This window comes from Sebastes fasciatus, chromosome 1 (genome assembly GCF_043250625.1).
Source record: "Sebastes fasciatus isolate fSebFas1 chromosome 1, fSebFas1.pri, whole genome shotgun sequence".
In the NCBI taxonomy this organism is placed as follows: domain Eukaryota; kingdom Metazoa; phylum Chordata; class Actinopteri; order Perciformes; family Sebastidae; genus Sebastes; species Sebastes fasciatus.
The window spans coordinates 12,334,024-12,352,245 of record NC_133795.1 but is presented as its reverse complement, the minus strand read 5'-3'; the positions used below and the strand labels follow the sequence as shown (position 1 = coordinate 12,352,245).

The following is an 18,222-nucleotide window of genomic DNA, read 5'->3' as shown; positions in this document are numbered from 1 at the left end:
TCAATAAACATTGTAAACATGAGTTTATGGTCTCAATCGCTAGTTTCAAGTCTTCTTCAATACAGCATGATGATCATATAGTAAATTATGGTCCCATTTAGAGTCAATTAGACCATAAAGCAGGGTATGCTTTAGAGCGTGGCTACCTTGTGATTGACAGGTCGCTACCATGGTGTTGTCCGGTCTGGGTGTCGTCCGTGTTTTCGTCTTACAACTTCAACACTTTCACACTGTGTTAAAGTTAATATTAACATCTTGGTCGCCTAAAAATGTCTTATTCAGCGTTCGGTTGTATTTAGCTCCACCCTCTCGTGTCACTTCTGTTTGCAAAAAAATAGATGGCGACGGACAAAATGCCGAACTCGAGGCTTCAAAACAGCAGTCCACAAACCAGTAGCTGACGTCACGGTGACTACGTCCACTTCTTATATACAGTCTATACTGTAGACTGTTTTTACAACTGATAAATGAAATCTGTTGATACAAACTGATGCCATTCATTGAAATATTTGCACTGAATTGTGCCTGTGGGTGAAATCTCTACATGTTACAAGAAAACACTGTAATGTTGCAGATTCTCTGTAGTTGGAAAGAAGGCTGGGGGTTTGTTCCCCTGCTTATATACACAAATGTGTAATATGGCAACATTTCTGGCAGTGAAGCAAGGACCAGTTGTAGATTCTTGGCATGTCTCCCCTACATGAGATTCACCTGGAACCTGCTATTTTCACATATGTGAAAGATGGCCAGCGGTCCATTCAGCCAGAACACCCAGGCTAGAGAATGTGCAGTTTGTTGGGCTAAATTAGTAAATCAATAACAGACTGGATGCTATCCTCATTAAACATTGGCAGCAGTTTAAATAAATCCCTGATTAAACAAAAATCTACACACACACATCCACTCACAGAAAGAAGCTAAGATGATAATACACTAAATGCATTATATACTGCCCACAGACTTTATTTCACAGTTACAAAATGGAAAGAAAGGTGGGCTTTCAATACCATCAATCACATCATGTCAAGTAGATGCTAAATAATCCCTTATTCCACGTCATGCTCATACACGGAGGCAGCAGAGATAAATTGTTCCTGACACTTAAAAGCAGTCTGAAGAAATGTTGTGTGGTCTATTTAATGTAGTTCAAATCACTATTTCCATCCTTGCCTCCCTCTTTCACTGCTTCATCGATCTATCGTCAGTGTGTGTGTGTGTGTGTGTGTGTGCGTGTGTGTGTGTGTGTGTGTGTGTGTGTGTGTGTGTGTGTGTGGTGACGCAAAAAAAGGCTTTATTTCACTTTCTCTCTCCTCCACTTTTTAGCCCTGCTGTAGCTGCAGCCCAAGAGAAAAGGACAGACAGGCAGAGAGAGAGAGGTGTTGTCTGCCTCGAGTGCCTCCTTCTCTGTCCCTTGTGCATCCGTGCATGCGCTTATGTGCACAAACGCGTATGTACAGTATGCTCTGTGTGTGTGTGTGTGTGTGTGTGTGTGTGTGTGTGTGTGTGTGTGTGTGTGTGTGTGTGTGTGTGTGTGTGTGTGTGTGTGTGTGTGTGTGTGTGTGTGTGTGTGTGTGCTGAAGGTAGTGCATCTCTCTCTTGAGCCAGGTCCTGCAGAGCTAGCGTGCTGCGTTCACAGTCGGCCTGCATTTTACCAGCAGTCTCCATTTACACCGTCTGCCACTCGACCGTCCACGGCTGAAACATATATGGAGTCTCTGGCTTCTATCGGGAACAGCTGAGGGCGGCATGCTGCAACATTTATGTAATGTCTTATATTTATTACGTTCAAAATGCTACACAAACACAGAGACGGGTACACACACAGTGATCAATCCTGTCTCTTGGGGAGGAATAGGACATCGACCGGTTTGTCTATACGTGTGTTGCAGAGCATGATAAGCAAACACCTAAGCCATATGTAGTTTATCATATTCTATAGTATACAAAGCTCTACATGTCTTCTAAAAGCAATCCAACTCCTAAACAATAAGAACAGTTGAAGTGCATATTGATTGGACTGAGAGGGGCCAAGGAGCGCTGTTTTAAAACGAATTTATTCTAATTAAGTGGTCTCTGTAATTGATCTGGATGACTAATTGAGTGGTACCCTTTAATTCTAGGAAATAAAAGGAACCAACTTCTCTTTCAACAACTAGTTCTCTCTAGAGGTTCCTCTAGGTCTAAGCTTCCTCATCCAATAATGACAAGAGGCAAAGAAAAAACAAAGTTTGGCTTGTAGGAGACACATCGTGTAAGCTCTGTGAGACTGTAAGAGTTGATTATGTTGTCTTGTATCTGACGGATATTGCACTCCCTCTTAATAATAATATTACAGTTGAGTTTAGTGCATTGTCCAAAGAATGAAGTAATGTGGTAAAAACCAAAATCATTCACTAATGCACCAATGTGGTCTTAAATGTGTCTGCAACATAATATTAAATGATTTGAAATATAAATCAAAACCACATGACGAATTGCCAATCAGTTAGTATCAGTTTCGATCAAATTATGTACAAAACTTCAGTATTCCCACTAGGGCTATTCTGTCCATATCATATTGAAACAGGTTAGAATCAAGATTAACATATTTTGCAGGTTAAAGAACCCTGCCACTTGCAGGTTTGTGAATATTCAAAAAGTAATTTCGTGATTCATTAGACTCCGAGACTAATTAGATTGTCCAGCTCCAAACATAAATTAGCTCTTCAGTTACCACTTTTCTACCATTATGTTCTGGCCTTTGGTTGCCAGAATGCTCAAGCGTGGTTTGAAATACAAGAACTGGGTCAACGGAGAGTCGTATCAAGGGCAAACTTGACATTAGGTTAAAGCAATTATATTCTATATTCTATTATCCTGTCTGGAGGAAACTGCTGGTGGTACCATTGATACATCTGCAGGAAATGGAACAAAAAGAAACTGATGTTCCCCAGAATAACCGTTTATAAATGGTCTCTGAACTTGTTTCAGATTAGAAAAACCTTTAAACTGGACCATTTAAATATATATCAAGAGATCTAAAAGCAAAATGAAAGACATGTGCTGTTGTCTAAATGCATTATAAGTGATTGGAATTGCATTACCTAATGTATTTATTATTTATTTGTTTTTATTAGTATTGTATTTATCTTCTGAAGCACCAGGAGTTATGAGGTCAGTGGATGTCAGTGATTAATGTCTGGAATAAATCTGGGTGATGATGCTATTGAGAACTTGAAGGTTATTTTGGGAAGCTAGAGAGTAATGAACACTGGTGCTGTTTAATTACTGTATTTGTAGTCTTTTAGTCTTGTGTGGGTTGATTCAAGGTCTAATAAGGTCTGAGAAGATAAAGAGAAAGACCAATTGATCGTTGTCTAGCACTGACACTGCATCCCTGCAGACGTAATGGTTTATTTGGAACTTTTGAAACCAAAGTGCAAACTCATTAAAGTTGTGAAGATGGGCGAGAGCAGAAACTTGGCATCCAGTTTTATTTTCAACTTATTCTTGTGTGACTTTCCAGCCCTGAGGACGGCCTGAGCTGGCAGTTTTTCCTGCACTTTCTCTCTCTCTGTACTCTGTCCTCTCGCTCAGAGCGCGGAGGAAGTTCAAAGAACGAATATGAAAACAGACGATGGTCTGATCTGCTGCGGAGCAGAGCAGTTCTGTGCTTTCATTGGAACATTAGTACAGTAGGGCCCCGAAATCATTCACATTTATCTGTGTTCTAGTTAGAGAACACTTTAATTTTTCCCCGACTAAAGAGGAAATGATTTAATTATTGTTTAACAAGAAAGTTGGTCTTATATTCTATGCTTTAATTTTCTCAGAGTTCCAATCTAATATTTGAAAAGTTTTGTCAATGTATAGACCATTTCAAAGTTGAAAACTTTCTAAATGTGTCCCAGTTTATTTCCTGTTGCAGTGCAAGGAACCTGTAAAAAAGGAAGCGTCGATACATCACTGAATACACATCGGTGCCAAGCCGGTAGTATTCTACATATATCTGATTTTAATAGAGCATCTTTGTTATCAATAACTAACCAACTATCAAACTATTAATGATATTTAATAATAGTCAGGAGGTCTAACAGCTCTCTTGTCCTCATTGTCGGGAGGTGGCGCTCTATAAATGTGGACCTTTATACCGGTAGGTGCAAAATTAGAATGGTGTCACAAGGACGTAATAACCCGTCCTTCTTTCATAGGTTCCTTGTTGCAGTGTATGTGGATGACATAAGCCGACCAACATGGACCCAAGCTGTTGCCTAGCAATGCAGTTCCGTTGAAGCGGTCTATGACTAAACATGAAATGTCTCAGAACTTCTGCCAACAGAAATTGTGTTTAAATCATCATCGGAAATGAAGTGATTCCTACGGTAGCTGTTTTATACTGTATGAAAACCTTCTGCTTCACTTCATTAAAACCCTTCAGCCGACAGCACGACACATACTGTATGTTGACAGATCTGCAGCCTCTGATTTGAGAAGTGCCACGCCATTGCGCAGTGCCATTACAAACGTTCACTGTGCGTATCGCGATTACATCACATTCAAATGACACCAGGCTGCTATAAAATAACCCCACACACCTCTATACACATCAGACTGTTGTGTTATAACTCAGTATTCTGTTGTTTATGCGGGAGACATCAGTTTACAGCAGCAAAAGCAGAAGTGGCGTTTCATGTTTTAATCTTGAAATGCATAACGATGCAAACGCTGTTGTGTCACATTCTACGATATAATATAACCAATTACGATGTGAGATACAGAATTAAAGCTGAAATATTTGGATTGATGTGAACGGCTTCATCAAAAAAAATGTATTACTTGTTTCTATCATGACCATACAAATTTAAAAAGACACACATTATCTGCAGATTGGTGATGTTGTGTGTTCCTGAAGAAGTGTTTTTACATTTGTTGAGCTATTTTTGTCTTGTGTCACTGTAGCCATTTATGAACTCCGGAAAATGTCCAGGAGTTTCCGTAGGTTCCCTTTCACACATATCCGTGTCAGACGCGTTGCACCTACTGGAAATACTCCGTTCGGTTTAAGCGAGGGGCGGCGCTACATGGCGGCGACTACATGACCGCGGATTACACCGTGGTCATGTAGTCGGTTCATAATTTGGTAATAAGCAACCGAGTCCCTTGCTTTTCCTTGAATTTATCTGACGATTTTGCCGTCAGCCTTTACCGACAGAAGTTCCTGCCATTTTTGTTGCCGTCTTTGTGTAAATGACCCTTCTTCTTCCTCACCCTTGAATGTTTGTTTTCTTCCGGTTTTGCGCCACCCGCATGGAAACGTCATCAACACACCCACTCGCTCACTATGAATTCTCCCGACAATGACCGGCTCTACTCACAGATGGGCTCATTTGGACATTACACAGGCTTTTTGCTGTGGAGCTGGCTGGTATAAAGTCTATTTAATGTCCGGTTCAACTGATTCGAACATGTGCGTTCTCACATACAGCTCCTCCACCTTTTGCCCTTGCGCTGCTGCTGCACCTACATGAACCAAAATAGCGGGTGAGCTTGGAGACGCCCGCACAGTTAGTGAACCCAAGACCTATCGCTTTGCACTTGTTGCACTTGTTACACTTGCGCGATAGGGCGCAAAGAGTGAAAGAGTGTTTAACTATTTGATTTTAGCTCTTTGTGAGATTTACCTTGTCGATAGGAATTCCAGACTGCATTCCTCAGAATATAATATCATGAAGAGCCGGAGAAAAGAAAGACAATACCACTTAAAAATCACTGTGAACAATACAGCACCTGCTCACTCAAAATGCAAAATGCTTTCAAGGAAAGAGACAAACATTGTTGTGAATAGCTTTCCCGGATGTCAGTAGCAAACTCAGATCTTCGTGAAATTACAAATGTTTTTTTAAGCTGCCTCAGCGGATTGCAAATTTATGTTAGCAATTGTCTTTATTTGATGATCACAGGGATTCAAAAGGATTGTCTTTTAAGATCAACATTAATAAATGAACATAATGTTGGCATATTTTTTGTTGGCATATACACTCTCACTTCTCCCTCTATCTCACACACACACACACACACACGCAACTTCCATTATTGCAGTGACCACATTTAATCCAGTTGCCACATCCGCTGCCAGCTACTGAGTCATTAGCATAATTATAACATGCAGAGATTTTTGGAATGAGTGTGATTCTTTCCAGAAGCGTTGTCACACTGCCTCTCTTGTGGGATTCATCTTCAGTCACACTCAAGTCGCCTCCCATCTGCTCACTGAATACTACAAATTGTATAAGAGGGAGAAGTTCTCGTCCTCATCTTCATCAAATGGCCCAACAGATTTTCTAAAGGACTCTCGGGTCTGTTGGCCTTTTCACCAGCCTTTACCTCCTCAGCTCGATGCGGTTTCTTCAACATTTATGTAACTGCGTGCGCAATTTACATACTGCAGTTAGATCCTTTGAATAATAATCGATGTTTGCTTGATAACGCACCTCGACATAGTGACTGACGGGTCCTGCAGTAATTGGATTTCATGGTTGAGAAGTGACAATGAGGATTTGTTTGATTTAGAGCCGATTACTTCCACAACTTTGGCTCTCATCCCTGCATTTTGGAATTAGTCCAGAATAGATAGGTGGTATTATAATGATTTCTAGTTGAATCTCACATAAGTATCGTAGTTTTTATGCAGAATACCCCAAAACTGGCAACTAAAGCCGTGCAGGCCGGAGTGGTGTACTGTAGGTGGACATATATGTAAGGACTGTGTGCCTCCACCCGCGACCATGTGTGCGTTTTGATCAACATCACTGATAACGTGGGTTGGTTCACAGATTAGTAACTAATCAACTACAGACCGAGTTTTCAAAAGACAGTGGACTGAGAGAAACTCGGATCATCCTTCAGACTGTTACACTGACAATTAGGGCTGTTGCAGCAAATATGATTAAAAAAAGTTATTTTTATAAAACGGTCGCTATATCGTGACAGTAGTGCATGAAACGGGTAACCTGAAAAAAATAATTTGCCTCTGTGTCCTCCGGTGCTCCTAACGGCATCTGCAAGATTTCACAGACTGAAGGAAAACAAGCAGTAAGAGCTGATCTGATCCAGCTGCTGTCTATGAGAGCTGGCTGTCAATCACTCGCAAACTCAGACCAAACGGTCAAACTAGGCAGCGCTGATCAAATATGAATCAACATTCTGTTACTGTAATGCCTATTTCTCGCCTCAAATGTTTCCAGAATCATCTCGTAGTGTACGGTTTAGCTGTAAAATGAGAAAGTTTGTGACGCCGCCGCCATTGAGAAATCTGGTGAAGGAACGCCAAGTTCTGGTCACATGACCGGAGCACAGCCAATAGGAACACTCTCAATGAAATTACCTGTGATTGGTCAAAGTCTCCCGTCACGGGCTAGATTTTTTAAAACCTGAAAACAGAGCCATGAGGAGGTGCAGAAGTCTAGTTATCTCTCAGAACACTTGAATTACAACATGCTGATTATTATGGAATTTTTGCCCAATGATGCCAAAAATATAATGCCTACTGCAACTTTAAGTAAGTAGGAAATTTGCCAGAGATGATTTTATAGACTAAAATGTACCAATGTTGTAACCTCCGCAGAGTGAGGGATGACCATCCTACCATGTTGTATAAGGTACAATGATGGGTCCTGAAGCCAGAATCAGTGACATACCTCAGAGCTGAGTGATACAGGGGGTCAGGTTTGGACGAGGTGGACGGTGAGTCAAACCTGTAAATAGTTTCACCAAAATCAATCTGAGTCAGGAAAAGGCCAGCAACTAAGTGTTTTCTTGATGCCATGGAAAAACAGGACTTCAGCCGGTACAGAAAACCCAGTGTGAATTTTTATTTCTTTGCGAGATGATCAATATGGTGTTTCAAATTTATGGACTTATGTCCATCAAAATTCTCAAGTATTTCTAATTGTCAATGGACTGAATAGAGACACGATCAAGAGTATTAATAGAAAGGGTTGGAACCTTTGTTCGCCCTGAATGGAAAATCATAGTTTTAGCTTTGGTTGAGTTTAAAAGCAATTTCAGATTCAATAGGGCATGCTGCAGGGTATTAAAATCTATAATAAAGTCTGCAGATTAGAAAAGGCCATGTCTGCTGTGAGATATTTCAGTCTGGACTAAAGTACAGGACCAAACCAAAATGCACTTGAGTATGCTGCATTAAAATCACTCTCACAGGTACAATTTATTGCAAAAAGTCAAATGGACTGCATTAAGTACATGGAGTGTAGTAAATGTAAAATGTCTACAGCATTCCTCTGGTAACATTCGTACTCTAATATAACAAATCAACGCTATGAGATGTTCTTAAACCGCTGTACTGAACTGAACCGAACTCCCTGCGGCATCTCCTTAACCAGCATCACAGTGTCCCTGGACAGACCACAATGACCTCAAAGAGCTCTCAATAAGTAATACATAATACATTAGTTCTCTCTGAGGGTGCCACAGAGACTGTTATCATGTTTAGACCCACTTCCTGTTTTATTTTATCACGTCACATCTTGGAGTAAATAGGATTTCTGTCCTTTAAATGGCACCAGAATGAGTAGGAGTAGGTTGACGTGTGTAGAAAGTTAGGTAAGGTGTGGGAGGCCTGCTGTTTTCATAATCAGCAGCTGAGCAATGTGGAAATTTGGATTCCCATGACGTGCATCTTTTATTGAAATTCCTTCATTGAAATATATCTGTTTGCTGAATAAATGTTTTTTTTAATTCTAAACTACTCTTGCCCTGCTGCGAAGCATCTGCTGCGGTGAAAAGTAATCCTCAATCATCAATGCACTCTATTTAGCTGCAAAATCCGAAACATGGGATCTAATGTAATTGTTTCTCAATTGAGGCCAATTTCCATCAGTGAGAGAGATTTTCCACAGCTAGTGAATAGACATTTATAATGCATTCCCTAAATGAAGAGCCCAAATCAGCAGATCCCTCTGGCCTGATGCTTCAATCTGTTTCCCAATCTCATTTCTAATTTATCTCACTCTGCCCCCAAACAAACCCCGGTGCCGTGAAGTGCAGTTCGACATGAGTCCTTCGATTCTGCAGTGGGCGATGAAGCGGGAGAAGAGGCGTTTGGCGTGAATCCCTTTCCCAATTCGATCCCCAAAACTCCATAAAGTGCCCTTCATTTGTCTTCGATTCAATTCCATCTGTGCTTTGTGAATGAGCTTAAAAATGCACGAGTTTCTGCCCTCCCAGGAAGTGTAAGGAATCCTAATGGCCTCCTGATGCTTCGGCTGTTCGTGGAAAAAGGCAGGGAGAATCAGCTTTACCATTCACTGTTTTTATCTTATACACTTGCAGTCTTACTTCCTTTAAAAACACTTTTTATGCTCTGTGTACAATTAATGTGATTCATATTGATAATAACTAACAGGTGATGTTGGATTGTGTTCTTGTTCGTGTCATTCTTCTTCTTGAAGCCGATATAAGATGACCTTTAACACTGTAGAGAGGTGTGTGTGTGTGTGTGTGTGTGTGTGTGTGTGTGCAGTTTTTCTCGACATTTTAGTACAAAAGGTCACAGCACTTTTGAGTTTTGTGTTTGTTGATTCTGTCCCGAAAATCAAAGCTAACCACAATGGTGAAACTGCTTTTACACATTTAACAGTGGCTGTGGATGTTCGGGGCAGCAGAGTGGTGCGTCCAGGCCACTCTGAATGGTCTCTGGCTGAGGAACATGACATGTTGTACTGTCTCCAGCTCTAAAGCTGGCTCAAGGGCAGCCGGTTCATCCTGCAGTATCATGTTATTAAAGCCAACCGGAGGGACAGCTTAACATTTTTGAAGCCATCACTGCCTCCTGGTTTCATTTTAGGGTCATCCGGCATTTATATTTGCCAATTTCTTAGTCAGTCTGGTCAGACTTAGTTTTTAATTTTGACTTTCATTTTTATGCCTCTGCGCTGTCGACAGCATTATGTTTTAGGGTTGTCTGTCCGTCTGTCCGTACATATGTCTGTACGTACGTACATATGTCCTGTCCATTCTCGTGAATGCGTTATCTCAGGAACGCCTGGAGTGAATTTCTTCAAATTTGGCTCAAACTTGGACTCAAGAATGTTCTGATTAGCTTTTGATGGTCAAAGGACAAGGTCATTGTGACCTCACGAAACACGTTTTTGGCCATAACTCAAGAATTCAAATGCTGATTATGACAATTTCATACAAATGTCTAACAGGATAAAATGATGAAGTGATGATATTTTGGACAGACATGGATGTGAACTGGAACTTGACTGGTTTGCGGCGGTAATTCTAGTTTCTTTTTCCTTAACGGCTGCTCTTTTTATCATAACCATCAGCAAAATTCACAACCTGGTATCTGGGATGGACAGTCAAGGACATAGAAAAGACAACACTTTTGGGTTACAGCAATGTAGCTGGCTCAGTTCATCATGGAGAAATGTGCATCCAGATGTTTGAAGCCCGTTTGCATCCTCTCTCCTACCAGATGTCAATTTCTGGTTGATTGTGTTCTATCCCTTAACTTACAAAGTTTAGTGGCCTAAACCTAAACAAACATTAACCATACAGGTAGCAGATCAAAAAAAGGTAATATGGATCATTTTTCTGATGGTTATTTGTAATATTTTTAGAAGTAACTGGCAAATGTAGTCATCCTGACGATGTGGAGCGCCAGATCGAAAAACGCTCATATGGGTGATCTTGAAAGACGGAGAAACAACCTGTTAAGTGGTTTAGGTTGAAGCGCCTGATGGAATGTGGGGAGCAATTTTCCAACACAAGCAGCTTTATTTTACTGACATTTAAACCAAATATTCAGCGTATTTCAATAATGTGTCTTCATCCTCAACCAAAAAAGATTTGATCGGACGGCTGAGGAGGTGGCTGTAGGTTGTCCATTACGCTGCATTCACACCAAATCAGGCGTTGCGTCCGAAACGCCAGTCCTCCCATATATTTGCCGACAAAAAGAAAAGTTGAAACAGAGTCAACTTTTGGAGAAACGCCACCTGACGTCACGCTGCGGTGGCCAATCACGTAACCAGCAATCCAGAGCTGTACAACCCAGCCTTGGGGAAACAAGGACATGAATCGTCGTGCAGTCGCTTGTTGTTAATTGGCCATTAAGTGACACTCCCACACCGCCGCACAACCTCTCGCTAATCACGGCAACGCCTGACTTTGGTGTTTTGATATCCGACTCCTGCCATCCACATTTTGAAGCAACACGCTGAATCTCGTTGAGTATTTTGTCCTACTTACATTGAAAGGTGCGGTATAATTACCGTACTATGAATAGTGATGGAACATCTGCAGAGAGTTGAGGCTGTGTCTCCTCAACATGGACTGATAAAGATGTAAAGAATGAGAAACACCCCATACCTCATGGATATTTATCGTTGTGTCATGCACATTTCAAAACAGGAACAGCTTTCTACAAAGGTACCGTTAGCGTTCTTTTGCATTGAATATGCCGTGTGTTGCTTATGTGCCATCTACTCTCTTGAGTATCTTTGTATGTTTGCCACCATCAAAGACAACCAACAGATGAATGGCCAAAATATCAAAGAGAATACCCAACAGTGTTCACGCCGTGAGTTGGATATGTGTAAAGGACTAAAACAGTGGCATGAAACATGAATATTAACATCAAGGTTATACCTTTTTACACACTGTATGTTTGAGTGCTTGTGAGACCGATGAACAAAGACGTCTTCTTACTGAATCTTCAAGGAAGAGAATCCATAATGCAACAAAAAGAGCGCTCGCATGCAGTTTGATGTATAACCTCGGCCTTTCTCCCACGGATTTAAGATAGCACTTGTCAAAGGATGGCCCTTTTGTAGTCTTGAAGGCCTTCTCTGAAGGTGGAAATTATAAAAAGAAAATAGAGACAGTGTTTGTTTGACAGGGTTGTGAGTGATGTACACTTAACACAGGCATCAAGAAATACTTATAATAAACTCAAGCATGCACTCACATACACACAAATACTGTAGATGTCACATCGACACACACACACACACACACAATCTTGTGTCCGTGCACTGATTTAACCCTTCGGCGTAGTGTTATCAGACAGGACACATGGTGAGTGCTCGACTGTTTGCGGAGAAGAGCCCTGATCCGGCATTGTCGTAGCTTCTGTAACACTGCAGGTGTTTCTAAAAGCGATTGGAATATGGATGAGTGGGAGACTGCCGTGATTGAAGTGTGCTAAAGCGAGTCGGTGCCTTTGTGCTACCCTCCGAGGTGTGGAAGAGGAAGAAGAGAGAGAGAAAGTAGGGCAGAGAGGAGTAAAGTAGACAACAAGGTAGAGCTGCTTGCTGATACTTTGCTGGCCTGAGCCTGAACACAAGTTGCCCTCAGGCACTGGTTCTCGATCAGATCGTTTTAACCCCGATTCGCAATGCTGCATGGCAAAGCTCTGTGTGTCTCTGGGTGTGTGTGTGTGGCAAAAGATGCTCAGGTTGTCTTGTCGGATAACAAATAAAGCATGTTGCGGTTTGTACGGGTTCGTATCACACAGCTGACACAGTTTTCCCCGTATCTCTTTCAGGAAACTTCCTCCCACTCAGATCGAGGCTTCTGAGAAATGAGCTGCCAATGTAAGTCCCTTGCCTGACCTCAACATTCAACTGGTAATGTTGCTTTTAAATTAATTAAACAGACTGTGTACTCAATTTTAACTTTCAGACACTCACGCACGCACGGAGCCGTAGCCTCGGACCCCGAACCTTTAACTCCCTGCTCCTCACTAACCGTCGGGGACAGGGTTCACCGCTGTCTCCATTTATTAGCAGCTAATTGCTATTCCCTGCAAACACACTGACGGGACATCAAAGGATGACTCACTGCAGGACAAGCTAGTGAAATTCACATTTCAGACACAACCCTTCCGTCAGTATTATGCTACAGAGTTGCCACTTCTGGTTTTAGTTTGTCATCCCCGGCACAAGGAAGGCTTAAGGCGCTATCAATAATGAATGAGGATGTGAGAGTTTCCAGAGAGTTTTTCCAGCAGCTTCTGTGCTTGCATTTAAAACTCCAGCAGGACCGACTGGCTCCCCATACACCTGGAAACTGGCGCTGTGGCTTTTCAAGCATCACTGCGGATAAGATTGTGAGATGTTAGGAGCAAGTGTACTGGAGTTTTATAGTGCATTCACATCCTTAACATATTGTCACCTTATATATTTGATATGGTGAGTGTATTACCAAACACTTTCTTATTTACACAAATAGCAGACACAGAGCAACATGAGCATCATCTGGAGTTTCTGACCGCCTGGTAAAATAAGTCTAATATTCACTGTCCCTCTGTTTTGGTCTCCACCAACTCCTGAGGGAAATATCGGACTCTTAAGCAGCTAAAAACTCCACTATGTTAACCAGCTAGTCGCTAACTTTGACTGTTAAGTGCTGGGAAGGAAGCATTCAGTGGGTTTATCAGAGCTTTTTCAATGTAAAGAGCTCACCGCAGTGGAAACAGTAAATGAGAGCAGTACATTTTCAGGATGTAAAACCAAAATAATGACAAGAAAGTGGCTAAAACGTTCTTTAGAATTGAGGACTGCAGAGGTGGGTTATAATTATCTCTAAGTTTGACACTACAAGCAGCCAATTTGATCTTTTGTTCAAAAATGATTGATTTATGCAGCTTTAAAGTACAGCTGTCCTTGACCAAAGAAAGTCGAGGCTTTCACAAGCCATATATTGCCGTCAAAGTGTTTTCGATTTGACACGGCACTGATCTACTGTGCCCATGAATCCCTTTCTCCTCCAGTTTATCTTGAATGACTTTATAACCGTCACTCATTTTGTAGACTTTATTTAGCATATTCTATGTGTTCTCTTCGGCCCAGATGTCAAGCAAACATCGGACTTCTGTCCACATAAGTCCTCTCCCACTCATGTTAACCTGTCGTTTATCTGTGTCCATCTCAACAGATGCCTGTGCAGGCAGTCTATATTTTTGTTCGCTTGGAAAGGGTCTGAGACCACCTCTCGCCAATTATCTCAGACCTGTTGTTTGGTCCGCACCAGAGTACGATTACTGCATTCACAACTGCTCAAACGAACCAAACCAGAGTTCGATTTAAACAGACTAAATGTTGGCTTGTGAACATTTACCCTTAGTCAACAAAACTCTTTTTTTCTTATGTCGATTAATCGATTAGTCGATTTAACCGACAGATCTGTAAAACTGAGTTTCTCCACAGGAGTCAAACAAAAGCACCACTTTAACTGTTGAGTTTACCAGAGATGTGCTTACAAGTTTCTTGGAAATAAGTCATTCATTCAGCATGAAAAAGCATAAAGAAATGACTAATCGACAAAAGAAATCTTAGCAGACTAAGACCAAAACGATCGATTAGTCGACTAATCTACCAAGAGGGTGCAAGTCTTATTTTATGTCTTAAATAAGTATTTCTTAAATAAATTAAAAGATCTGCCAGTGCAGAAAGGATATTTCAGCTTTGCAAATGTTTCAAGGATTTTCTTATCAAGTTAAAATTGTTTTTATTCTACTGCCAACCTGCCTTTTTCAGACACTCATATCTACAAAATCCTTGAAACAAGTTGTTTTGTACAGTATAGGAAAAAGGTTGCAATATTTTCTCCTGTTTTTCACTTATTTCAAGAAAATAAGATTTATAGGACTCAATTATACACAGAAATGGCTTGAGAAGATGGAGATTTATAGTCCTGGTTTGGTGTAATTGAACATTGCAACGCTGTAATTACAATGAGAAAATAGGGGGAAACGTGATTGTAATATTTCACAGATCATTGAACATCGTCTCTGCGGGATTGTGTTTGTTGTGGAAGGAGTGAATGTGAGCACAAGTTGTACAAATCCCAGCCATAAAAATGTGGATCTTCCTCTTTAAAAGTGGCTTGGGAGAGCTTATACATGACATCTTCTTCGTTCTGTGATTTCAATTTAAATGTGAAACAGCATTCATGCCCCTGTCCTTTCATTCCTTCACATACCTATACACACAACGCTCTGTCTTTGTAGTTTCTCCCAAATATTTGCATCCACACCTCCAATATCACACGTAAACACACACTCTGAGACATGCTTTTGCATGTAAATTTCGTTCTTGACATTCACACACATGTACAACGCAGCAGACCCACACATGCTCACACGTATTGCCAGTTTTCTGCAGAAACGGGGGTTCCTGCCAGCCGTGTTGCTGTGTTTAGGAGATAACAGGAAGCTCCAATCCGGAGACCCCTCTCAATCCTTCCCATAAGGCCCCCTTATGCGAGTCTCCCTTGGGTGGATGAGAGGGTGTAGCTGACATCGCACTCACAATAGGCCATGCTAGAGGTGTTAGGAATGGATCAGGAGGTTGTTATTTGTACAGTAACGTACAGAAGTGTGCGGCGGATTAATCCGTGCTTTCCTTTTTAGGTCAAAGTGAGAAAGGTACAGTAGCGTTTGCCAGAGGATAATCAGATCAATGATAGCTTCGCAGTGGAAAGACAGAAAGGATACAACTGCAATATTGAAACACTGTGATCAAAGCTGAGCGCGCTCTGTGAATGAGGAGAGCAGAGCTGCAGAGGACAGCTGTGATTGATGCATTACTCTCTCCTTGCTGTCTGCACACAAAGAGAGGGAGAGTGTGGCAATTTCCCTGAATCACAGTGTATAACTTCTTTTGTCTCTCCATTCCTTCCCTCCTCTCTTTTCTCTTTATGCACTTGCATTATGAAGTGCCCATCCTGTGCTATTAAAAAGCCTCTTATGTGTGCAGACAGTAAGAGGCAGGCGTGGAAACACTTTTTCGTCTGACTAGGACAGCGTAGAAGTGCTCTTACTGTCCTACACATGGAACGTGAACTGGGTATCCTTTCTGAAGGATAATGAACAACTTCATGCCATTTACCGCTGCCTTTAATTTGCTGTACCCAAACATTTATATTTGTCTACCCTTTGTTATTTATGATGCCTGAAAAAAATTGGTTTCCCAGAGATGAGATGTGCCGTTACCTCTGAAATCTGTGTATTTCCACATGAGTCACAGCCGAGGAAACATTTGTTAAATGGATATGTTCTAATATACCAGGATGAAAACACACAGCCCACTCACACTGTGAATAGAACGTGTGAAGAAAAAAAAAAAAATGAATGTCACTCCGTGTTACTATGTCAAGGTCAACATCCTCTCTGACTCAGAAGTCCTATCAGCAAAGAAAATCCACATTACCTGCTTCAGTGCAGTTTAAAAGGGTAATGAGTCTCAGTGGGGATATTCAAACCTCAGTGGGAAGGAAACCCCTGCGGGAACCGGTTGATTAAGCAGACTTTTAATGTAGTGGAACAGCCTCTAATTTATAAATCACACCTTGGAACAACACAACAGAACAATAGATCTGTAATCATTGTTTACAGTTGTTATATACCATACATTAACTAAATTTGAGTTCAAAACCACCATGTTATCATGTTATCAGCCAATTGAGTGGGCGCTATCAGCAGTTATCAGCATAGATATGGCTTAGAAGGGGCCTGCTACACCTATTAGTAGGTTCAGAAGGCCATTATCATTTATTCACATGGTTGATCGTTAATATGAATACAAGAAGATGACGCCAACCTCTAGTGGCCAAAGTATTTAGGACAGGAGCAAAGGAGGATCTCAGGTTACATATTATAAAGAGCAACAAAAGTCTGCATGTAATGGCGGTCGGGGGGCACAAATTTGTTTTTCCTAGGATGGCGAAGGCATGACCCGCCCTACTCTGCCTCTGTTGGGTTGGTCAGGTTTAGGCATGAGGAATGAGATCGGTTAGGGTAAGAATATCATGTTAAGCCAATCAGAGGCTGAGTAGGGCGGGTCAAGCCTTCGCCATCCTAGGAAAAACAAATCTGCGTCTGGGGTCAAATAAACACAGGACTTTCACCTGGGAAACCGCTGTTTGTGTCCTGTGTGAAATCAAACGTCAACGTTGACTTGTTTTACCTTACGTAACAAGCTTACTTATTTTAAACCAAACCACAATCTTTTCCTAAACCTAACCAAGTCTTTTTGTTGCCGAAACCTAAAGTCGTCTGAAGCATTAGAATGGTAGTGATAACCGCTGATAACGCCCACTCAGTCTGTTGATAACATTCGAAAAATGGGTGTTCAAAAATATTGCTGAGTTGCGTAAAATCTCAGCCCAGGGGCAGTGTTTCAAATTCACAATTCCACTGGTACTATACCATGAAAAAAATAAGTAACAGGACTCATGTAAATGTACTTTGTTCTGGTTCTTTGTGAGTTAAAAGTATGATTTTGAGACACCATGCAAAGAATATGAATGGAGAGAGAGAGAGAGAAAAAAATATATATATATGTTTCTCACTCATTAGGGCTGCCCCCTAATTACTAATCAGTCGTTTTGGTCTTAGTCGACTAAGATTTTTTTAGCTGATTAGTCATTTTTTATGCTTTTTTATATGCTGAATGACTTACAGTATTTCTAAGAAACGTATGAGCACATCTCTGGTAAACACAAGATTTAAAGTGGTGCTTTTGTGTGATTCTTTTATGGAGAAACTCAGTTTTACAGATCTGTCGATTAAATCAACTAAACGATTAGGCGGCAAAATCTAATGAGTGTTGAGTCGACTACGAATTTCTTTGGTCGAGGACGGCCCTAAAACTCTTAAAGATGATCAACAATATTTGTACTCACATCATGGCCAGGTAGGTTTTACAAACAATGGTTCTACAAGTCAGATTTAACAATCAAGTGCGTTCGGGTGTAGAGCAGGTCGGTGGTTTGATCCCCGGCTGCTCCAGGCAAGACACTTAAGACACTTTCATATTCATTGTGTGTGAATGAGTATTTAGATTAGATCCTGATGGGCAAAGTGTGTGTGAATGGGTGAATGCTGACATGTAGTGTAAAGCGCTCTGAGTGGTTTGAAGACTAGAAAAGTGCTATATAAATGCAAGTCCATTTACCATTTGCTTTATTTGAAAGAAACATTTACAGGGAGTGAGTTTCATAGAAACTGAGGAGAAGATTTGTATAGGTTTGATACGATATCATAAAGGATACTGAACCAAATACCATCAATCACAGTCCACAACAATAATACTGCAAGACCACATACTCTGGATCAGTGCATGTAAACTAGCAGCATGGCGCATGAAGTGATTTTGGCCATGCTGGCGATGTGGCTCTCAACATGGCGATGTCCACCTCCATGTTGCTTTA

At 41.1% G+C, this 18,222-nt stretch overlaps 1 protein-coding gene across 10 annotated transcripts in view; it reads left to right on the top strand.

Annotated features, from left to right (window-relative positions):
• Nucleotides 1-18,222, top strand: part of dlgap4b (discs, large (Drosophila) homolog-associated protein 4b) — a 202,040-nt gene that overhangs the window by 134,467 nt on the left and 49,351 nt on the right. For 7 of the 10 annotated variants that reach the window (XM_074629592.1, XM_074629583.1, XM_074629611.1 and 4 more), the window contains one exon: nucleotides 12,554-12,602. The exons of 2 other annotated variants lie outside the window; for them this stretch is intronic. The gene's annotated coding sequence lies outside the window, so the exon portion shown is untranslated. Of the gene's footprint in view, nucleotides 1-12,553; nucleotides 12,636-18,222 lie in introns of all 10 variants that reach the window. One more of the 10 variants, XM_074629601.1, reaches the window with a different exon arrangement.